This window comes from Lissotriton vulgaris, chromosome 9, assembly GCF_964263255.1.
Source record: "Lissotriton vulgaris chromosome 9, aLisVul1.2, whole genome shotgun sequence".
Taxonomy (NCBI): Eukaryota; Metazoa; Chordata; class Amphibia; order Caudata; family Salamandridae; genus Lissotriton; species Lissotriton vulgaris.
This window is the reverse complement of record NC_141697.1, coordinates 198,896,311-198,922,182: the sequence shown is the minus strand read 5'-3', so window position 1 is coordinate 198,922,182 and position 25,872 is coordinate 198,896,311.

The following is a 25,872-nucleotide window of genomic DNA, read 5'->3' as shown; positions in this document are numbered from 1 at the left end:
CAGATGGATGGTGAAGACTAGGCTCTTTAAGCAAGCCTTTTGATGAGTATCCTGAGCCTTGTTGGAACAGTTACCAAGCACCAAGAGACTGTTTGTTGTATGTGTGCTATACTAGCTGCGTTAACAGTTCACTGATAAAATATTAAGGTCCAAAATATTGACATAGAAAATTATCGAGACAAAAAATATCAACTACAAAAATATCAATTAAATATATTTTACAAAATATATCATTTTCAATAATATCGTTGCTGTAAATATTGATTTTTAAATATAAATTTAAGCTAAAACATTAACAATGAAATATATTTAATACTAGCATTAATTTCATAAAAAATAAATCATATAACTAATATGTATGTGTGTATACATATATATATATATATATATATATATATATATATATATATATATATATATATATACTTATATATATATATATATATATATATATATATAAATATATATATATATACTTATATATAATTACCAATAACATACAATATTTAAAAAGCAAGCCACTTTAATTAAAATTGCAAATTAAACATCAAATATTTTACAATTTAATAAAAATGCTTTACAAATAGGAAACATTATTAATGATGAATATTATTATTTTAAACAAACAAAAACATAATGACATAAATTAAAACAATCTTAAATAGATTACTCACTGATATATTTACTACATATACAATTCTCACTGCAATTTATATAAAAGTCTTATCCTAATGCTATAAGAAATACACTACTCCAGCATCAAACGACAATAATAACATTGTTACATCACACTTAGGTCAAATTTACTACTCTCACGATACTAAATGTAAAATTAGATAAAATATTGCACTGCGGAGCACTAAAATGAATCCAACACTAGGAACATCTTAGATTACAGAAAGATAACAACTGTTAATCCCAACAGTAGGGAAAGTGTTGTCTAGTGGAGGATTAAAATGTACTATTCCGACTCCAATAAGTACAAAAGTAGGGAAAGCGTTGGATTGTGGAGGGGTAAAATTGAAACTCCCTCTCCAGTCAGTGCAACAGTAGGGAAAGTTGGATTGCAGAAGGAACACTACAGTCAGTACTACCTTATGAACAAACAAAGTCTCTGCTAAACAATAAAATAATTCCCAAAATAAAATATAAATATTTAAAAAAACACAAATATATTTCATACAATTATTAAATAAATACATATTATTATGTTAAACATATATCACAAATAATTGCAAAAATTATTAACAGTTAAATCCCCAAAACAATTAATATAAAAAAAATCTTTTTCAATATTTTATAAACAAAAATATATTTTGTGCATTCTTTTTATTTTAGCTACCACTCACAATATACCCCTACGAAATGTACCAGGAAAACCTAAAACATAACTTTATTTTTCACATTACTGACATAAACATTTCTCAAACTAATTTTCAATAAATACAAATGAATTATTATTCAACTAAATGTAATTTATTTTTCACAATATACCCCCACAAAATATACAACACACTCCTAAAATGTAATACAACATTAATTACACAATTAAGATTGATAAATATTATGAATAAAAAAACGTAATTCTAACCTAAATAAAATGTAATTTAATTCCTGTCATATAGCCCAACAAAACCCAAACACACAAGCAATATTGTAGTTGCAAAATGTAATTTCCAAATTAGCATATTTAGTTAAAAATTAAATAATATTTATTAAATAAATATATTAATAATAATGATTTACTTCACACCCTGTACCCCTATAAACCCGACAATCCACAACTATTTCTTTTACACAATTAACATAATCAATTTACATTTATATTATTTTTGATTAAGAATTAATTGTTAGTTAATTAAATAAAATGTATGTTACTTCCCACCCTATAACCCAATAAACCCCACAAATCAAATTGAAATTAGAATACATTATTTACACCATTAATTAATTATCAATTACAACAATAATATGAAATAAAAATGTATCATTAATGTAATATAAATAAATTACTTCCCACCCTGTGCCTCTAAACACCCACAACCCAATACGATACTAAAAATAACAACAATTACTTAAATTAAATTGAATAAATTCTAAACAATTTACAAATTTATTAAAGAACATAAACAATACTTATACATAAAAATTACATCATGTACATTTAAAATGTATACCACAATTAATAACAACAATTTAAAAAAATATGGGTCTGATTAGGATTGTGGTCCATCCTGGTGGGAAACTGGACCGCCTGACAAGCTGTTGGCAGTCCCGCAGCCGAGGGAAATCTAATTACTATATTATGTTTAATAGGCATGCAGATGTGCTGCACCCCTTATGTTTATGGCCATATTTAGCGTCCCATGTACTGATGGTGATTTGGGTGTTTTGTTGCATGCTCTGATGTATTTATGGTGTCCTGTGAGCATTAAGACAATGGTGATGACACATTCTGATTCATGAACATATGCTTCTAACCCAATTCGGACATTACTGACCCTGATATCATAATGTGTATAATTTGGACTGCTTGCTGTAGCAGAACAACAAGTATAATCTTGCAGAATTGGTTTCATATTCACAATACCTATGATTCATGTTATTTTGGTCTGTGTTTTATGCACAATATATTACATATATTTCTTTAAATCTTGTGTGGAGTCTCTTTTGTGGTGCATTTATTATGTTACTGGCATGAGTGTGTTGTTTAGGGATTTAGGGATAAGCCTGACAGATCATGCTAAGCTACCAAGGGGGTGTGAATGGGTATCTTTGGTGTGTAACTTTCTTGGCCTGAAAAGAGTGGTGGGTTCTCTCAGGCTTATGTAAAATGTATTTAGAGCTGCTGCAGAAATGTTTTCATTTAAAATTGACACATAGAAAACTTTTGCCCATATTATAATGTGAAAGAACTCCTTCTTAATAAATAACTAAATAGGCAATTGCCTATTCATTCTCAAAAAATTTTATGGAAACGTTTCTAGATGTTTATCATATAGAGTATGTGTGTGAAATGTTTGTGTAACAATCCATTATTCCTAAAAGTGCACATTTAGCATAGGCCTTAAAAATGCCTTTTAACTCTTGCTCATAGCTTAATAATCGTTAATTTAGAGCATTTGCCTAGCACCAGCAACTTGCTTAGGAATTCGCTGACTTCTATCACATGTTTCACTTAGCTTCCTCACCTGTTATTAGATGATTTACCTGAACAATGAAACTTACTGTATGTTGTTATATTTTATGTATGCTTCATCAAAATGCATTGCTGGTTGACCCCACTCCCCTAAACAGGCCTTTCATTTCTTGGTAGTCTATACTGATGTAGCTTAGAAAAGAAAGCTTGCATGTGAACTTTCCTTCATGTTTCAACCCTGCAACAACGTTATACTAATGTGGCCGCTTGAGAACCGAGGGAAGAGTCATCAGAAGACATACTACACCATTGGATGAGTGATTCCATTGGTGAATATGTGAGTTTATATTAATGAATGTTCCTAGTTTGGAATGTAGAAGGTGGATAAAGGGCTGCATACCTACATCTCTTGATGCCGTCTATTTTCCAGACTTCTCTTAACTTGCTCATGGCTTTGGTTGCCAACAGCTACTGCCAATGGTGAATTTATTCTTTATTTAGAAATTATTTTTGATGATCAATGCTACTGCAAAGATCATTATTTTAGTGACAGTTGTTAGTGCAGTTGTTGTAGAACGTGGCTGAGTTTCCAGAACTACTCGTTATGAGAAGTTCATCTTTATTCTTATTTGCTCATTTCCAAAGGAACTTTTCATGGGCTTCCATTTAGAGTAGGTTATGTCCTGTAGTTAGTCTAGTGACTTTACTTTGAATAGAATACTATGTCCAAGACTCACAAGATGTAGTAGATGATCCTCTAGTAGCTACCATAGATGTTACTGATGATCTAGACTTAAGTCTTGGTGTCACTTCCTCTTTCACCGAGCTCCCGTGTGCTCAGGCCCCCACTGAGTCAATAGGGGATATAGAAAATACTCAGCCCAACTGAAGCACTTCACGGGGTGGGGAGAAGGTGAACTTAAGCAATATAGAGCCAAAAATAGCCAGTGAAGCTCGCGCACACAAGAAATAAAGGGCCAAAATAACACGCTAAACCACAACTTAGTGGCTCCAATCACCAATTCTACACCAGAAATACCTTGCTGGGTGGCAAATATGGTAGCCGATTTCAAGGCAGACCTTGAAGATACGATCATCGCCCACATTAAACCACTTATGTCAAAAATCGACAGACTTACATCCCTAATAAATAACAAAGGGATGGGTTTCACTAGGCAAGTGGGAAATGATGGCATATTAACTAAAGGGGGGTCAAAAGGGGGTACTCCTAACAATACACTAAAAGATAAGGTAACACCAGTCAACCAATCCACAGCCAATAGTCCTAAGGAAGCTATGCAAAATAACATTCCGACTGAGAAGACGGCCCCTGCGTCCCTGAACCCCAGTGTATCTAGTACCACCCCAAGGGTCCAATCGAAACAAGGAAATGAAAATCTCTCAGCCCCAGACGACAAAACTGGCCAAAAATCTAAAGAAAGTATAAGCACAGACACTCCCCTATTAGAAAATCAAGCGGAAAAGGCAAGGTTGGCTCGCTTGCAGACAATCAATCTTCCGCCGGAAGCTTTGCCTTTTGTAGTTGTATTGACAGGAGTGCCACCCCTGAAAGAGGGAAAAAAGGAAACACAAATTGAATTAAAAAATAAATGTGTGCAATGGTTACAGTTAAACAGACCTTTACCTCCAAATATTTCTGGGGAAATACTTATGGTCAGAAGAGGGGAATGGATAGGCAGAAGTATAAAAACAATAGCAGGGGATATTATAACTGTCAACTTTAGAGACACGGCTGCAGTGAATTACATATATAATGCACCCCCTAGTGGAACTAATACACAAATCCACCCTTTACATCTCTCATATTTCTACCCAACCATACCCCAAAAACAAATGCAGAGAAATAGAATACCTATGAGCAGGGCTTATCAGCCAGCTCCCCAGCATAGATTTCAACAATGGCAAATGCCCTGGCAAGGTACCCTAGATTATGATCCTTTTCTATCCCAGTACGCGCATTGGAATAGGTTCTGTGCACTGGACGAGGTGGACTGACTTTCACTTGAGGAAACCAGCACTCTACAATCTGACATGAGATTAGATGAGGAAGGGCACATAATGACGGAAATCCCAGCTTTATGCCCCCACCCTTCCTCTGTATTAGTGTCTAGTAATGCTCAGTCCACACCTTTAACTGTGTCCTTGCCCCCAATTGAATGTCCGGGCCCTCAAAATAGTAATGGTTATGATCCCAAGGGTTTTTTAATGATTCGTAGTTGGAACCTAGCAGGCATTCACAGGAAATTGGGCTCACCCAAGTGGAATGCTCTGGTGGAGGCGCACAAGATCTGCTTGTTCCAGGAGACTTGGAGCCTAGAACCACTCCATCGTGTTGGCTATGTCACATATTTTGTGCCCGCAGTAAAACCTAGAAATGGGAACCGACGCCTTTCGGGGGGCCTCCTCATCTTGGTAAGCATTTCCCTTAACTGCCGTATAATATCCAAGCAGATCAATAGCCCTGATATTCTAGGAATTTCCTTGAGAGGTCCCCATAGGGGGTTAACCCTCGATTTGTTTAATATATATATGTCAGAGGCACCAAACATGGGTCTATGTCCCCGATAGTAACCACTCTTGAAGCAGAACTCAGAGAAAATATTGAGGGTGCCCAAATCTTAGTTGTGGGAGATTTTAATTGCACCTATGAGCCACTCTCAACAGATGACATTCTGGACCTGGGCGAGGATGATATTAGAAGGGGTGTTCCAGCCCTAACTATTCCCCCGATTAAAAGATGGTCCCAAAGTGCGATCCAGCTAAATGCTCTGACATTGGAGTTTGGCCTAAGAGCCACAAATGGTCGTACAATCTCAGATTCCATGGGTGCTGTCACATTCAATAGAGCCAATCACACTTCGAGGATTGATTACATTCTCCTAGATTTTACACTATGGGGATTAGTGCAGGATATGGTAGTTTTACCGACTGTAGAAAGCGATCACAATTCGCTTTCTTTATCTCTTAATAATCCTTGGCCTAACAAATCAGCTGAAATGTCCCCTAAACAAGCTCACAAAATCTCTGTTTCCACATGTGGGAGACGCTTGAAGTGAAATATAATTTCAGCTGATGAAGCCAAACTTAATATTTTTAATGAACTGCTTATGGCTCCACAAATGGAATTGGATACTAGCAATCCAGCCTTGCTAACTGGAAGGGTAACAGCTATCTTTGAGGACACAATTAGGTCCATAGGGGACATATTCCAGAAAAAGGTGTGTGTGGGCATGAATATGGTAACCCGGAACTCTAGAGGCAAGCATGATTGGTACACATCTGCATGCAGGCATGCAAAATCTCTTTTGATTGAGGCTGTCAAAGGCAAATCACAAGCCCTGATACAGGGAGCTAGGAAAGAGTACAAGCGAATATTGGCAAGTGCAAAAAAGGAGTGGGAAGAAGAGTATTGGCGTACTTTAAAAGAGGTAAGCACTAAGAAAGACTCAATGCGTTTCTGGGTTACAATCAGAACCAGAAACAGACCAGATAGTGACCTCATAACGTGTAACATCACTATCCAAGTGTGGGTTAACCAAATTATACACTCGCCAATCCGGACATAGCATCATAGATATACCCAAGGATGATCAGGGCTGGGAGGTGGCTCCAATAAACCCCGACCTTCCGACAAAAAGAGTTGAGTACGCTACTGGTACTATTATGTCCCAAAAGGATTGGGAGGCAGACCTAGTAGATCCTGACTTCTCAAAAAAAAAATAGAGTATGCCATTAGTAGCATTATGCCCTAAAAAGGCGGCCGGTCCAGATGGTATTCCCGGGGACCTGCTGCGTTCAGACATCCCGAAATGGGGGGAATGTATTCACTGCCTGCTCACTGCCATCTATAGGAGTGCACCGATTCCCACATCCTGGAAAGGGGCGGAGGTCGTCCCTATCTTTAAAAAAGGTGCTAGGGACGACCCGTCGAATTATAGACCCATAAGCTTGTTGGACATAACCCAAAAGGTAGTAGGCAAGGTATTGCTGGTTAGAATATTGGAATGGATTAATGAAAACAAAATCCTCTCTGACTACTAGGCAGGATTTAGAGTAGGTTCCAGCACAATAGGGTAGACAGTCAAAATATCGAGTTGTTAATGTCGATGTACCATAATATCGAGTCCAAAATATCGATGGTACGAAATGTCGAAAACAAAAATATCGTCGTAGAAAATATCGATTCATGTGTGTGTTAAAAATATCGAAGACATGAATGTCGAAATCAATAATATCGATGGTGAAAATATCGATTGTCAAAAATATCGATATGTTAAAGTGATGTTTTAAAGTATGTTAAGTAATTATTTATTTATATGTTGTTTATATATAAGATCATTTTTATATATAATTTTATTATTTTTAGTAAGAAGTCTAGGAGCGGGATGTAGAGTTTATAGGGGATAAGGGTGGGTAGTGTATTAAAAAAGTATAGTGTAAATATGGAATAATAAATTTCGCATTTGAAGTAAATTTATAAATTTGCGAAATTTTAATCAAAATATTTATAAATGCGAAATTTTATATAAAATTATTGAGTATTGTTAAATTATTTGTTCTTTGATTTAGGATATATATTAATAAATTGTGTAAATATATCTAAATATTTATTTTTTTACTAAATAATTGTATATTAATGTTAGGAGCGGGATGTAGAGTTTATAGGGGATAAGGGTGGGTAGTGTTTTAAAAAAGTATAGTGAAATTGTAAAAATTTAAATTTCGCATTTACTTTAGATTTCAAAATTTCGATATTTATAAAAATTGTTTGGGAGTAGTCGAAATTTGAACTAAATTTAGGGAGTACATTAAACATTATGAATAATTTTTGTGTATGTACAAAAAAGATTTTTAAATAATAAAATATTACATTACATATTTATATTATTTTTACTATAAATTTAGGAGCGGGATGTAGAGTTTATAGGGGATAAGGGTGGGTAGTGTTTTAAAAATAAATAGGGTAAATATATAAATTTAAATTTCGCAATTTCATATAAATTTGCGAAATTTCAAAAATTGAAATTAATATTTCGATATTTGCGAAATGATATCGATTTTATTCGAATATAGTATTTATTTTTTAAGTTTGCTGTTGTTTATGTACTAAAATATATTTGTAATTATATTATTTTCATATATTTTCTGAAAATATCTGACTAATTATGTTATGAGTGGGATGTATATTTTCAAGGGGATAAGGGTGGGTAGTGTATAAACAAAGTATACTCTAATTATAGAAGTAAAAATTTCGCCTTGTATTTCATTTTAGTTTCGAATCAAAATTTTATATAAATGTTATTAAAATACGAAATTATGAACACTATTAGGTTGTTGTTCTAATTTGAGGTATTTTGTGTATGTAGTAAAAAGAATCAAAAATATATAATGTTGTAGATATTAAATAAATAAATGTGTCATATTTTTAGGAGTGGGATGTAGAGTTTATAGTAGGTCAGGGTGGCTAGTTTTATTAAAGGTACATTTTGTGCGTTTAGGGTCTGGTTTTTGTGTATGTGCGAAGGGGTATTTTAACTGTTCAGGGTCAGTTTTTGGTTTGTGTGTAAAGGGGTATTTTTAGGTTTCAGGCTCAGTTTTTAGTTTGTGGGTAAAGGTGTTTTGTCAGGTTTCAGGGTCAGTTTTTAGTTTGTGGGTAAAGGGGTTTTGTGAGGTTTCAGAGTCAGTTTTCAGTTTGTGGGTAAAGGGGTATTTTTAGGTTTCTGGGTCAGTTTTTAGTTTGTTGGTGAAGGGGTTATGTTAGGTTTCAGGGTCAGTTTTTAGTTTGTGGGTAAAGGGGTATTTTTAGGTTTCAGGGTCAGTTTTTAGTTTCTTGGTTAAGGTGTTTTGTCAGGTTTCAGGGTCAGTTTTTAGTTAGTGGGTAAAGGGGTATTTTTAGGTTTCAGGGTCAGTTTTTAGTTTGTTGGTTAAGGTGTTTTGTCAGGTTTCAGGGTCAGTTTTTAGTTTGTGGGTAAAGGGGTATTTTTAGGTTTCAGGGTCAGTTTTTAGTTTGTGGGTAAAGGTGTTTTGTAAGGTTTCAGGGTCAGTTTTTAGTTTGTGGGTAAAGGGGTTTTGTGAGGTTTCAGGGTCAGTTTTTAGTTTGTGGGTAAAGGTGTTTTGTAAGGTTTCAGGGTCAGTTTTTAGTTTGTGGGTAAAGGGGTATTTTTAGGTTTCAGGGTCAGTTTTTAGTTTGTGGGTAAAGGTGTTTTGTAACGTTTCAGGGTCAGTTTTTAGTTTGTGGGTAAAGGGGTATTTTTAGGTTTCAGGGTCAGTTTTTAGTTTGTGGGTAAAGGTGTTTTGTAACGTTTCAGGGTCAGTTTTTAGTTTGTTGGTAAAGGAGTTTTGTGAGGTTTCAGAGTCAGTTTTCAGTTTGTGGGTAAAGGGGTATTTTTAGGTTTCTGGGTCAGTTTTTAGTTTGTGGGTAAAGGAGTTTTGTGAGGTTTCAGAGTCAGTTTTCAGTTTGTGGGTAAAGGGGTATTTTTAGGTTTCTGGGTCAGTTTTTAGTTTGTGGGTTAAGGAGTTTTGTGAGGCTTCAGAGTCAGTTTTCAGTTTGTGGTTAAAGGGGTATTTTTTGGTTTCTGGGTCAGTTTTTAGTTTGTTGGTGAAGGGGTTTTGTCTGGTTTCAGGGTCAGTTTTTAGTTTGTGGGTAAAGGGGTATTTTTAGGTTTCAGGGTCAGTTTTTAGTTTGTGGGTAAAGGGGTTTTGTGAGGTTTCAGGGTCAGTTTTTAGTTTGTGGGTGAAGGGGTATTTTTAGGTTTCAGGGTCAGTTTTTTATTATAGGGGTACAGGGAAAACATAAATTAAGATTATTTTTAAAAATAAAATTATTATATTAAATTAATTTTAATGCGATTACATTATTAATTTTTAAACATTTCATTTTTTATAGTAATTAATTAATATTTAATGTCCTGCAGTTACTTAAATTAATTGTTAATTGGTGTTGGAAGAGTAAATTTAATATGTTCTGTGTTCTGCACTTACTCTAATTAAATGGTGATTGCATTTCTAATTGTAAATTAATTACTGTTTTTGAGAAGCAATTACCGAAAGTAAATGGTTATTGGAGTCGGAATATTTAAACATTTAATTATGTGTATTTAAAAATTTGATATTATATGTATATGGGTGTATGAATAATAATTTTTATAACTTCAGTGTATAGTATGTTATTTATTTACATGTGGTATATAGAAATAGATATAACATTACACTTATAATACATTTGCAAAAATTCATAAAAATGATTTTGTCATAGGTAATACAAAATAATGACACCAGTTTTCTTTCCAGTAAATTTTTTTATTCAACACTTGAAATATACGAACATATATACATTTTATTAAGTTATGTTTGGTATACATATAAAAAAAAATGGAGGACAATGTCTTTTTAATAATCACATTTTATAGTAATTTTCTTGACAAGTACTTTTAATTTGTAGAGAAAAAATGGTTAGTTCACATAATGTAATGTATGATATTATACATACATAATACTATTATTGTTTCTTAATAAAAGATCAACATGTGTAATGAAAAACATAAGTCACTAATTTTTAATACATATAGTGATATACTGATGATGATATTAACATATGAACACTTTTAAAATTATAATATAATATAAATATCCTAATTTGAACATGGACATCATCATCAATGATTCTTTTAACATTACAATATTCTTATGTATGATTATTATTATTAATAAATACGTTTTAATAATAACAATTTTCACATATTAGTCATATTGTAAACATTTAAATCTGATAAACAAAAACAATATTACACATTTAGTTATATAATAATTTTAATAAATATTACATTAAATATTTTCATTTTTTTATACTTAATGTAATAAATATTAAAAGTATGTAATATATAATTAATATACAGGCAAAAACATTTTATTCACAATATACTATACAATTTTTTTAACATTACACATAATTTCGAGCCATATATATAACAATAATCGACATTTATAGTAGTTCTTTTCACAGTTACATATAATTTGGATCGTTTCTTTTGTAACCACTCTTTGTCTTTTTGTGTTATTTTGGTAAATGGAAAGTCGCGGTTGGAAACAGGTTCACTTTTGAGTAGGTACGAATCTACTTTTATATTGTTAAAGTATTGTAAATTATAATTAAAGGTTATATTTTGGTATTTTGGGGTTGAGAATTAAAGTATGACTATTTACATATAATGGAGTGGAATCAATACGTATTTTCGGTCACGATTTTTTGAGCCATTTAAAATAGTTGGAGTTAATGAGTATGTGGTATAATTTAATGAAATTATAAATAAATAGGAATATTATCTTTAAATATTCTGGGATATTCGTTAGTGTTATGTCGGTGGGATTGTTTAGCTGTTTTTTTTTCTCGTATTTTGAAACAGCTATTTCCGTTTCCGATAATTTTTTTTTAAGGGAAAGGAAGTGTGTTTCAGTTGTTAGAACGGAGATGATTTACATTCTGCCTTTATATTTTGAGTTCTGTGATATATTTATCACACTTTAAGATAACAGTCGTTATTGTAAATGGCATTTAAATAGTCGTTTAATTTGGATGATGGATAGTTTTTGCAGAGTTAAAGAAAACATAATTAATGAATCGTTGGATTAAGTGTTTGATATTTACACATTGTATTGTCGGATAAAGGATTATCTTTATGATGTTCTATTTAAAGGTAAGTTATAAATTTATGTTCCTTTATTTGGATGGAAGCAGTTCTTAAAAACAAATATTGTGATATAATAATATATTTATTTAGTCTTTTTAGAATAGTGTTAAAAAATAAATTAGACTAAATAAATATTTTTTTATTATATTAAAATATGTGTTTTTTTAAATTAAGGATATTGTTTGATCTCTATCAATTAATTTAGTTATAGCAATTAGTTCAATGTTTTGGCTATCATTTTTAAATATTCCAGTCCTCTTGTTGTAGGATATAGTTGGACTTGCTGTTGTAGATATAAATACATTTGAGCAGTTTGTCTAGAGAGTTTTGGTTTCAGTTGTATGACTGATTGCTGCATACGTAGTTCCTGAAAGCTTTGCTCTTTTTGTATAGCTGAGACTAGCTTGTGTAATGTGGGTGTTGTACGTCCAGTAGAAGAGAGGAAGGCATTGTGCCAACCTTCAACAGCATTGTTCGTTTTTGCTTCTTGGTTGAGTGTTGATAGATAGACATTCCACCAGGGAATTGCAAATTTTGGCTGGCGTCTGTGGCCTGACCTATGTAGTCTTCCTACCCAGTTGTCCTCAAAGTAATCTAAAAGTGGGGCGAGTCTTTGCTCATTTTGGGTGTAGAAAGGACTTTCAATTAACAAATTGTAATGTTCGGCCACATCAGTTACTGGTACATATGCCAGAGCAATGAGATGTTTGATCTGGTATGCAAAATTTATATTTGTTGCATACTCAACACTAAGGGCAGATTTTTGTAAATGTCTCCAGAGACATTGATTGAAATGAAAATAACATCCTTGAATGGATGTGTGTGGGTACGTTTTCAAAATAGAATTAATCATAGCTTGCTCGAAGTCTATGATGATTTTCATTGGGAAGTAGTCAGAACTTTGTTCCTTTATTTTTTGTAAGATTTCAGAGTAAGTAGTGGCTTGTTTGTTTGGTAATAAACAATATATGAAGGGGATACAGGTATTATGATATTGCCCATGAATTGTGTATAACTGGTAGAAAGGTTTTGGGCATATAGAAAAAGTACCATCCATCATCCAAGTAGTACTTTCAGTTAATTTTTTTATATTGTTATTAGTTGCAAACATGATTATTCTTTTGTCCTTGCTATGATTATCATAAAATATAAATGGCTCCTCATTATGAGTAATTACAAGCTCTGGCGGAATTATGACTTCTTCAAAAGTTTTTGGAGTTGGTATATTGGGTCTACTTGCTTTTTTGGTTCTTGCTATTGTTCTTTTAATGGTAGCAATAGATGGTAGCTGACCTCTTGCTTCTTTGGGAACTTTAGGTAGTAATTCTTTCAGAATTACGTTGGTAGGTAATTCTGATCTGGTACTTAATTCCTTGATATTTTCAAGAGTGGATCTCACTTCTATTTCGGAGATGTTTGGTGGGTGATTATGTTCAGTGGTATTTATAACACTAGTTTCCCTTGTTGTAGCACGGCCATAGCATTCATTGGAGTAATATTTTGTACACTTCCAATTCACTTTAAGGTCTTTTTGTTTCTCTTGAGTATAAATGTAGCCCATATAGCATAACAAAAATTTCCCTTTCTGAGATGTAATAAATCTTGCATCATCAGTCATTCTTTACTTCTGGTATCTAGAAAAGTTAATATACAAATATTAATACAATATGAAATGTATAAAAGATTTTAAATAAAGCTAGTATTCTCCTAGTAATTTACTTACCAACAGTAATGTTCTATTTATCGAAAGTAGATGCTTGTTCAGTTAGATGTTGTTCTTGTATTGCCACGGTCTGTTGAGAAATAATTAAGTATGTTATAGGAAAAGTTACCATTTTTTGCTTGGTAACTTAATTTTTACGTTATAATGTCTCTAAAAATAGTTTTGTTTATAGAATGTAAAAAGAGAAATTTCCAAGATTATACTAACAGATGCATAAAAAGAGTCATTTTTATTTCTAGTACATTCTATAGAGTTTATAAAGACTAGTTATGTTTTATTTATGAACTTACCAAGAGAATTATAGTAGTAGCAGAATGTTTGTTCTTTGATGTGAATTATCTGTTTTCTGTACCTTTGAGTTCTGTTTAGAGAGAAAGATGATGAAAATTACTAATGCGTTTATATGTAATATAAATAATACACATTTGTTATAAAGCATTGTTACTTAATTGCTAAAATGAATCGGGGATGATACATGTATTATGAGTAAAAGCACAAAAAAACATATTTAAGAACAGGAAGATTATACTAACAGATGCATAACAAGAGGCATTTTATTTCTAGTACATTCCATAGAGTTTATAAAGACTAGTTATGTTTTATTCATGATCTTACCAAGAGAATTATAGTAGTAGCAGAATGTTTGTTCTTTGATGTGAATTATCTGTTTTCTGTACCTTTGTGTTCTGTTTAGAGAGAAAGTTGATGAAAATTACTAATGCGTTTATATGTTATATAAATAATACACATTTGTTATAAAGCATTGTTACTTAATTGCTAAAAAGAACCGAGGATGACACATGTATTATGAGTAAAAGCACATTAAAACATATTTAAGAACAGGAAGAAAATATTTTTTACACAGCATTGTAACTTTTTTTCCTCAAAACATTCTGCCTGCACAATATGTATTAAGATTTACAGGCTAAGAAACAAAGTATAGAGTTTTAAATTAGGCCAATAGTTGGCTAAGAACGCTAAGTAAATGTTAAACATATGTAGATACCTTTTTTAAATGTAAAGTGTCCTGTATCTTGAAGTTGAAGTATAACTTGATTTGTTTGTAGAGTCTGTTTAAAGGTAAAGTACATAAAGAAATAACAAATTAGGTTACAAATCTTGGTCTATAATTAATAGACAAAAAAATTAGAATTTATTAACAGAGCTATATGATTACTTACTTGTAGTTTTAGGACGAATTTTCTTGAAGAGAAGAATATAGATGGTGCTCCCAAAATTGGCAGTATGTGGTCACGAAGAATATTTCCTGCAACTTGTATGGCTGTTTGTGATTGGTTTATATAGTCTATGTGTAATTAAGTTTGCCATCTGATTGGTCAGATATGTAAAGACGAGTTACTATTGGTTAGTTTGAATTTTTTTTAAGTAAAACATTTAAGATATATCTTCTTATATAGTTTATGTAAAGGAATTAAAATGATATATTTATGTAAAATAAAAGTCTTGTTATAAATAAAGTTTATGTAAAATGAGTACTAAGTATTAAATAAGTATGTTTACAAAGAGTTTATATACAAATTGCGTCAGTTAGCGAAAACATAATATTGTACACTAAATGTTACTTAATAATTTGAAAATACATTAGTGAAGTCATTAGAAATGTGTGTATTACTTAGAGAATAGATTTATTGGTGTTATATATAAAAAAAGGAGTATAATTTAGCTATCGATATTTTGATATTGACGAAAATAGTGCTATCGAAATTTTTGTATTCGATATTATTGTAGTGTGGTATATGTAGTATTGAGTGTCGATATTATGGTATTCGAAAATAATGCTAACGATATTTCTGTAGACGATATTTTTGTGCATCGATATAGTTTGCTCGATATTTTTGTAGTTTACATGTTAAGTATAGGGTGTCGATATTAGTGCTATCGATATTAGAGACTCGATGTTATAGTAGGTCGATTTTTTGGAAATCGATAATCTGTCAGTGATTCGCACAATAGAACAAGCTTTCAGACTGATGTTAGTGTACTGGAATGTGGTGGTCATAGGCAAAGGCAGTCTTTATCTCACATTTATCGATTTAAAGACTGCCTTTGACCTTGTACCTAGGGAGACACTCTAGAGAGTCCTTGCTGACATGGGGATACCATACTACATTTTATTGTTACTCGTAAGGCTTCATGAGAATAGTTTTGCCCAGATAATATGGGGTACAGAAGGAGAGAAAACCAGCAGTATCCCGGTAGAGAGAGGGGTTTGCCAGGGATGTGTTCTAGCTCCCACCCTTTTTTCCCTCTATTGCAACGGTGTGGTCGAGCACCTGCTGAAAAACCCTTCAGATGAACCATCCCTGGCGGGGGAGCGTATCCCCACCCTTCTCTTTGCGGATGATACGCTCTTGCTAACTAAATCCCCAATGGGTCTTCAAAAACTCCTCAATAACTTTCAGTCCTTTTGTGCAGAATGGGGCCTGGTAATCAATACCGACAAAACAAAATATTTTGTGATGAATCCCCCTAAAAAACCTGCATGTCCTCCAAAGTTGAACATTGTACCTTTGGGGAGGGTAGATGTCTTTGACTACCTAGGCATCCATTTGTCGCACAATATGCAGTGGGCTCCTCACTTAGACAAAATGCTGTTAGCCCACAAGAGGGTAACAGGGGCTCTCCTGAAGGAACAGCGCTCTTGTGCTATTAGACCCATAGCCCCTGTTATTGAAATGTATACAGCAAGGGGAGTTAGCTCTGCTCTCTATGGAGCAGAGCTATGGGGCTCATGTAATATTAGTGAATTGTCAAGATCTGAGAGGAAGTTCTGTAGGGCCATCATGTCTCTTCCCCAAGGTACTCCCATGGCCCCATTAATGCTTGATTTAGGTTGCCGACCTATTGGAGATTTAGCAAAGTTCCGGCCCTTACTTTTATGGGCCCGGCTGTGGCGAGTCCCGGAGCTTGCCAAATATGCGAAAGGGCTCTCTGAAATAACGACATTACCAGGGTGGCAAGAATAAAATGGTTGAGAGTCATAAAATCCCTCCTGTGCAATTTGGGCCTAAGTGAAGCCTGGGCAAATAGATCTTCTCCACCAAAGGCAACACTCAAGAGTCTGTTCTGGAATTGGATTTCGACTCAACGGAGTACTAACCGCACATTTGATAGACTTACGGAGGATTTTTTGAAATTCAAGGACTTACCAATTCGGGAACTCTACTTGGATATCATGGAGAAACCATTTGATAGGACCCTTTACTTCAAATTCAGAACTGGGACTCTTCCTCTGCATGCTTTTACATCTCGGTGGAAACCGCCAGCACAGACCACAGAGTTTTGCCCCACTTGCACATCTAGACAAGAGACAGTGGCACATTTTCTATTTGAGTGCCAGGAGTATCCCCGACCAAGAAGAAGATGGCTTAAGCAATTGTGCCGCTTGTCAGGGACTAGGCACCACATTGAGGCTTTACGCATTCTAATGTCGGACTCTCGCCCATTGTATATCTGTACCCTTTCTAAATTTTTATCAAGAGCCTGGTGCATTAGAAGCAAAAGGCTTAAAGAAAATGTTTAATTCATTTTTAACTAATCACTAATGATATGCTTCTTTTACCGGAAAATTAAGACTTTTAAAGTTAAATGTAATTAAATTGCTGTATCTTCCTTTTTTCTTTTTTAAAAACAAATGAACTTGTGCATTTTTACTGTGAAGCTTTTATGATAATTTTTATTGAAATAAAGCCTTTTTGACTTGACTTGAGAATACTATACATTGATTGATACTGTCACTAATCTATCTTTTAATGATTTCTGTAATTGCCTAAAATAAATAAAATTACAAACTACCACTAATCAATTAAGATAAATAAAGGTGGTCAATCCTTTCAAAACTCTCTTCATTCAATCACATTTAAATTTCTGATTGTCAATGATGCATGCATGTTTTATCATTGTTTCAAAGCTCAAATTTTGACATGGTGTCCAAGGTCCATCGACCTTGTTGAAAGTCATCAGGGTTTACCAAGACAAAAAATGTGAGATGTGTGTAAATTTGAGATCATGCTTGGCTAATCCTGAGACTTTCCCATAGGTGCATACCTTAGCCAAACAGAAACCCCATTTCTAACACCCTTGATTAGCAACTCAACCAGAGGGTTCTGGAGCTATGATTTTCAAAGATTTTGTCACTTTGAATTTCGACAGCAAACAAGCACTGGTCAACAAAAAGCTTGTAAACTTTTCAAAAGTTTGTGAAAATTAGTTTGACTACTCCACACTAGCTTGGGCAATAATATCTGCCAGGATGAAGGTAAGGATACATTGGAAAGTTACCTGGCCACTAAAGCCTTTTCCAGTCCAGTTCCAGCCTTTCAGCATGATGTCATATACTTAAATGGAGTGGTCCTGAGGCTGGGGATCAAGGGTGAAAGGATGTTCAAAGATTCTCCGGAAGCGGTGCAATCAATGGGTGTGCCTTTTGGGGGGTTTCTGGGTACACAGGTGATCTGGTGTGACATGGTCACAGAGTTCTGGCTCCCAAGAAGTCCTCTTTCTAGGGTTAGAAGGACATTGGCAGCTGGGCTTCAAATCTCGAGATGCAGCGGTTGGAGACACATATTTTTTAGTGGGGGCAAGTGTCACTATTGGGCAACCAATATGGACTCTGGCAGCTCTCCCGGGTCTGACTGAAGTGCAACTTTGGCTATAGAGGATTGGTCACTTGAAAAGCCCAGTGGCATCCAGCAGTAAATATTCTCCGGTTGCGTGCAACTTTCCAGTTTGGTCTTCTTCAGCACTTTTGTCCCTGGAGCTGGCTCCAGGAGATCAGCAGCTTGACCCTTTGAGTTACTTCTCTGGTCTGGGAATTAGCTTTTCTCCAAGCTCGTAGCACCAGGCTTAGTCCAGGTGCAGTCTAGCAGGTGGTGCAGCCTCTCTTTGGGCAGTTCCAAGGGTATCAGGGTTGTCCTTCTTTAGTCTTCTTTCCAAATCTAGTGTGATCTAACAGTCCATTGTACCAGGGGTGCCTTATTAATCCCATTAAAGTGCTTAGGTTAGACCATGCTGTTACTAGCCTATGGCCTACCAAGTCTCCTCCCTCTTGGAGATGACTTTCTGGCTATGTGTTGCATCTGGCAATCCCATAGTGCACCACTCTGTGGGACTCTCCCTCAGATGTTAGGAGCTCAGTAGCCCACCCTGGAGGTGTGGCTAACTGGGGGCTTCAGGCCAACAGAAAAAACAGTTTGGGGATAGGTTTTCCCTCTCTGTCCCTGTCTTCCACTAGTCTTTGGGAAAAAAGGCAGCTCCTCTGCCGTTTTATTGCTATTTTCCTATTAAAGGCAGCTTGCCTTTTGAAGCTTGCCTTTTGGGCTAACACCTCGAGTGGTTTCTTGTGAAAGGGGGAGGCAACACCTCACCCTGTGGCAGGCTGTGTTTGATCCTACATCTGGGAGTGTTTCAAACGTCTTCCCAGACAGGCAGAAAGCTGTCTGTGGGCCTGTGCCTGGGTCAGGTCACTGGTCCAGCTAGAACACAAAGTGGCAACTTTCTAAAAGTTGGTTTACTTTAATATTGACATTAAATTAGATCTGGTCATCTGGTCAGGTTTATTGCCATGATTAATTTGATAACTTAAAGTATCCAGTAAGGTAGTCCAATTCATAATTTCACCAGACTGCAGTCTTGTGTTAGCCAATGGGGGTACTAACTTTTTCACAGCAAAACATCAACTTTAGGGGTTTTGTTGATATGTCCTAATTAATATTATACAGCTCCTTGCCTTAGGCCTCTTTAGGCCTTCCTTAGGGGAGACTGGTGGATTTGCCATTAATGGTAACTGGCAGTTTGACAAATGCCTTTCCAGTCTGCAGTGGCAGACTGAGAGCCTTTCTGTACCTTGTCACACACAGGCTGACAAAAACAGTGCTGCTGGCCTGAGTGGACTCAATGCCTTACATGCCCTTGGAACCATATACTAGGCACTTATAAGTAAGTCAGTATGTGCCAAATGGTGATAGCCAATTCAAGATATACTTTGTAAAGGGTTAGGAAACTGGCAATTAGCATTGGATAGTAGGCCTCAGTGCACCCTCAAGTCAGAAAACCAACTGCATACATCCAAAAATGTGGCAGTGAACATGCAAAAAGAGGCATTTCCTTACAATCCTTTTCAGGATCCTTGGTCCCTTCACATCCTGGACCTCAAGCAAGTGTCTTTCGGGAGATCATAGAATTCTTGACCCTTTCATTAGTAAATATATCCCATTTTACAACATTAGGTGAGCAGAGCCCTAGCAATCTTAGGATTCCAACAATTAGTAATCTTCTACACTCATAAAGCAGGGCATATAATAGACCCGCACTTTACCAATCACTCTTTCCTTCAGATAGCACCTTTGTTTAACTTAATAAGACCATTCAGCTGTTCCTATTTATCTCACTTAGCCATCACATAGAATGCACCTTTTACTACCACCTAAAGAAAAATCCCTTGCCCCTGGGCTTGGTTTTTAAAAACTAACCTCTCCATTGCTCTAACCCAGTCATGCAAACCAATGATTAAAGAGACTTGTACCAATGCCAATATATTTAATACCTGGATAGCTATGGCATTGGATCCAATAACCTCTTCTAGACTGACTACTTCTGATCATAAATATCCTCAAGCATTCTGGTATATTGATCAAATTAAAGAAGCCAAATGTGCATGCAAGCACTTAGAGTGCATTTGGAGAAAGCATATGAAAAATCGAAGACAAACAAATACAGAGAAGTAGGTATTAACTATGAAATCCTACTTTTTACTACTCATACCATCATTTATGCCACTGAAATCAATACATCAAAGCATGCCTCAAAAAAGAAGTTCTATATGTAGCAATCTACTTAATCCACCTCCATATGCTTAGAATAGTCTTCCTTCAAAGCCACAATGTAATTTTTCTCCGGGAAAACGTGTAACATATATACCAGTTTCTCAGATGTCACAGTTATTGACTCTGCCAATAGTTTCCATGAGGATCAGGGTAAAGACTAATTTGCATGTGGCTGCATCCAAAATGAGGTGGCACGGTGGGTAAAGAATGATGGGTTAGGATGTGACTTCCAGTGGTGCAAGCACTCCATTCATCACCTTGTTGTTGTTGTCTTGTGGCACCCTAAGTTGAATCTTTAGTCATATTTCTCTAAAGAGCACTTTCATAAAGTTGCCATTTTCTCATCCTAATCATTTATGGTTCCTGACAGTATCTTGGGTCACATGACTACTGAATGGTTCTGCTATTGAGATTTTTGCATTTCTCCCATACTTTGACACAAACGGGGCAAGCTGTGGGAAGGATGGGCTAACTTGACATGATGGCTGGGTTGCTGAGCTGTGCCCTGCCTCACTTACCCTTCTACGGTCTTCCCACCAGGACACACAGAAAGAACTTGACACTAGCTTTCTGTCTCCCCAGACAGTTTGAAGCTTTGACAGGGGAAGGAAAGAATATTTCAGAACCAGATGTGGAGGTAAAACAGGATGTCCCACCACTCAGAAAGGCTGGCACCAGGTATAAATATTGGGCCCCTAAAATCTCTCTGCAGAATACTCCACACGTGGAATTTTTAGAAGAAGAGCTGCCCTACTGCCAGCAGGTCTGCCCTGATTCACTGCTGCTGAAAGGTCTGCCTTGGTGCCCTGCTGTCTGAAGAAGAAAGATTGGACATTCTCTTTGAGCCAAGCACCACCAAAGTAATTCAAAAAACTGATTGGCAGGCCTCTTGGGTGGGCTACCTGGAAGTAAGAAAACTCCTGAGGCCTTGAACCCTGCTGCTGGCCTCTACTGGAGTGAATCCTAACCACGCAAGTGATGTCCTCCTGGCCCTGGACTCTTTGTGTGGTACTGGAGTGGCCTCCTCCTTCTGTGGAGCATTTTCAGCAAAAACTGGTCTGAGAACTGACTGGAGACTGGGACCTACTTACAAGCCAATGTGTTGAAGTTTAATCGCTGGTGGGATTGACTTTGCTGCAGCTCCCACTACGTTCTTCTTTGCAGCAGCAAATCCTCTTCTATCTCTCTGGCTACAGTATGCAGCCTCCTCTTGCTGGGTGATGTTGAGCTCCAGAAAAACTTCTATGTCCAAAGGTAGAAATCTTCACTGGGCTTGATGATGACCAGTACTCTATTGATGACAATGGCCTCCTTGGTCATGAAATCCAGCTTCTCACACTCAGAGCTTTTTCTCGTCTTCGTCGAAGGCTTCAGCAAGAACTTGTCCAGCAGCCCCTGTTGTCAATGGCACATCCTTAGATACAGCATGCGGCCTTGCTGAGATCTATCTGCTGCAGAATGTGTCTCAAGAATTTTCCTTTGTCTAAAGGTAAGCTGAAATGGTGCCTAAAATACCCCTTGTATACAACCTGTGCTCCATCATGATAGGCATTAACATTTCACTTTGACTTGGTCTTGTGTGGCCAGATACCCATGAGTGCCTTTTTTCAACTAAAAAGGTTTTCAAAAATAATAACTATGGTTCAGTGTGGTTCCATTTTATTGATTACAATTTACTATATTGTGTTAACATAGTTTGGTATTCCTCTTGTGTAGGATTTTTACTTTATTGCTGTTTGTGTACAACATAAATACTTTATACACTGTCTCCAAGTTAACCCTCACTGATTTATGCCAAGCTACCCCAAGTGTTAAGCACAGATGAATTTTGTGACTTTTTTGGTTCATTCTGACAGGGACCATGGTTTATTCCTGAGTGGAGTTTCAATCCCTCTTATACAATAGTCCAATGTCTCACAAACACCATTCTGGATTATTCACAATTAGATTTTTTTCCAACACATTACACTGACTCAGCATTGTCGGATGTCACTAATCACATTAGTCTTATTTTAGAATGAGGGGCATCTGGCGACTTTGCCCTACTTGAATTTTCTGCTAAATTTGATACAGTTTCCCATCATAATCTCATATCTAGGCTTAAGGGTGTTGCCATCTGCAAATAAGCCTTAAAACTGCTGTTACTTCCTCACAGTCTACACTTTGATGGAGTACCATGCCCCTTTCTTCTCATCTGCTGCCCCTCTCAAATTTGGGGTCCAACAGGGATTCTTGGTCATTCTCACCTTGCTTAACATATATGTCTAGCTTCTTTTATTTGAAGTTTCAGCTGTGATGTTATTTTTATGAAGAACACATCAAAATACTTAATTCCATTTTATCCATAAGGAATTATTACCAAGAAAAATGTAAAGCCTTTATAGAAAAAATCAACAGTTGAATGTGTTCAAGCTGCATGAAACTTGAGAGTGGCAAAAGTGAGGTTCTCTTTTTTGATGAAGGTTCATCTTCATGGTGATCTTCCCAACTGAGTGGGCCACCTAACGTACATCTATTCTACCACAAACCTTGGTGACCTTATGAGCGATAACTTCTCTATTGTGAAATCACATTGCGCCAACATGCTAGCACTTCCTTAGATGCTGCACAAATGCTTCTTCTCCTGCCTATAAAGTCATGCTAATCTTGGTCCACGCATTTATAGATACTTGCCTGGATTATGTTAATTCTCATGGTCTTTAAATTGTTCAGAATGCAGCCACCAAACATTTACTTTACCTTTTCACCTCACAACCCTGTTTCTTCACACCTAAAATAGAAACATATCTTATTCCAAATGATTTTCCTCACCTATAACAGTGTTAATAACCTTGGACCATTACACCTGAGAAGGATGTTGGTGACTTACTATCCCTTCTACTCTGCTCAGGACGTGTGCCTCTATGAAACCATGATGAAATGCAGCTAAATGGGTGGTTTTTAGCATTGAAACATTGGAATTGTCTGCCTACAGACCTGGTTTCCGGTCCATACACTATAATTCTTTTGCAAAAAACTAAGATTTTGGATATTCTAATTATTTTTAGAATGTTACATTTAAAACGTTGACGTGAGTGTGCTTTATAAATTGTATCATCATAATCATGATCATCATCATCCTGGGTGGAAAGCTAAAAAAGGATAACTGTCTTGTTTTTTTACACGTCTTTGTCCATGATGCACTTGTGAGGTATGTCTAGAACCACCAGAGATGGTGAGATTGTCTGCAAGATAAGTAGGGGTGCTGGTTGTAATGTCTTTGTAAATGATACAGGTAGTTTTGAACATTGCAGTGATTGGGACATCTCACGTTAAAACCCTGGATGAGAGGTTCTGCAGTGTGACTGTTGTTAGGGGTCCCAGTAAGGAGTCTGGAAGTTCATGCAGCAGGGCAATACCACCATCCAGATATGAGCATAAAAGGGCTTCAATGGCAGTTCCAAAGTTACTTTCCAGAAACAAACTGTTTCATTTACTTTAGAAGAGAGATCTGGTAACAGGTTTCTATCAATGTGTTTCCTGATGGTAAGGTTGGTGTCCAGGAAGAATCAAAGAGACTTGGTATTCAGTGATAATTGGGTATCAAAGCTCTGAAGGTTCATGTCATTGAGCTAGATTCATAATGCATCATGGTTGAATCTTACGGTATATGATAGGAATTATGTCTTGGTTGGTTTGAGCTTAAGGAAGGCTCTGGACATCCAGGTCTGTATGATGTACAACAGCTGTTTGATGCTTTTGATGTCTGAAGCAGAAGAAACTTTTGAACAGAGTTGTTCATCTGTAAATGGCCATGTGAACAAACTGGTGTCAGTTGGAAAAGGAAGAGAACCAGTAGAAGACATTGCAAGTGGTTCTCATTTGGGACTCCATGTTTAAGGATGACGTTTCCGACTATGTCAAAGGCTGCTGAGTGGTACAGCAATATCAGGAAGAAAGGGCCATCTTCATCTGTGGCTGAAAGGATTGTCTGTGATGTGTAAGGCTGCAGTCTCCATAATGCAGCATGATTTGAAGCCAGACCAGTAATCATGCAGGAGAGGTTTAGTATTAATTTGATCTTGGAGTTGAACATTGATACCGATTTCCAAGAGGCTTGTAATAGTTTTCTGTATATGCAACCCTTGGAGAGCCAAGGATGAAGAGACCTGCTGAGGACACTGCTAGTAGCTATGAGACAATATTCTCTATTCCATTTTCCTGGCTGTGGCCAGGAATAGTGAAAGAGTCATGAGATCACTAATTCCACCATGATTTGTAGAAATCAACATTTTCAAAATCTCAGTTGCAAAATTTCTGTGGGCAGTATTCACTACCTACCAGAAAAAAATGCATAAACTATATCATGCATCTCATTAGAATGTTGACGTCAAGCATCAGCCTGAGAAGGATAAACATCTTCAATGGTTCTCAGCAGAACAGTATAAAATACTATTTTAAACTTGTGGAGCCCTAATTATTTGTTATTCAGCCGACAGTCAAGTGGAAACATTCAGAAACTGCAAAAGAGTCATGAAAAATGAGAAAACAGTCTTGACTCCACCATAGTGTACCTCGAGTCACCTTCTTCCACCTGGGGCTCATTGATTTCCTTTTTCCTAATTTTATTTGTTACAACGGCATATATTGTGAGTGAAGGAACAACCAGAAATCTCTCAGCATTTTGAACTGTAAACATGTGTTTCGACTAACAACTACCAATAACAATTTGGCCCTGATTATGATGTCAGTCTTGCCTCTGACTGATATCACTGCGATGGGGAACCAACCGACCTCAGGTTAGCAGTTCTGATACCGCAATTACGATGTACCCACACATAGGTGCATATTTATAAGCCCCTATCTCAATGACAATATCACTTTTTCAGATGTTGTGGTGGCGATAGGGGCTTTGCCTTATTTACAAGGCAGCATTGTAAATAAGGCACCCTTTTACGCTAGACTTAGGGCCCGATTCTGATATGGTTTGGAAATCTTCCTGACGGAATTGGTTTGGGAATTGTTTCCGACCAACTTGGAGCGGGAGATTCCAACCGACAGAGTATGATGCATCCGGATGCTTCCAGATACGATTTGGTTAAACTCCTATTGACTTCAATGATCGAATGTATAGGCTTCCATTTTGATGCTGCCCCTTATTTAGAAAGGTGGAGTAAATAGGAGCAGTGCCAAAAGTAAGACCAGGAAAAATCTGGTCTTACCCTGGCATCATTCTCCTACCCAGAATCCCCTGCAAACTTAAAATTTTGCCCAAAATTCACTTTTTTCTCAAATTTCTCCTCGTTTTCGCTGTTTCCATATGTGCCTCGTTGTGCAGCACACATGGTAACAGGGAAACGCCAATGATTGTTTATGAAGCTGTCCCTTCCTGCGTATAAACAACAATCATTTACAAAAAATGAAGTTTTGCAACTATGTGTGCTGCAAGGAGGCTAACGCCATGCTCCACCACTTCTC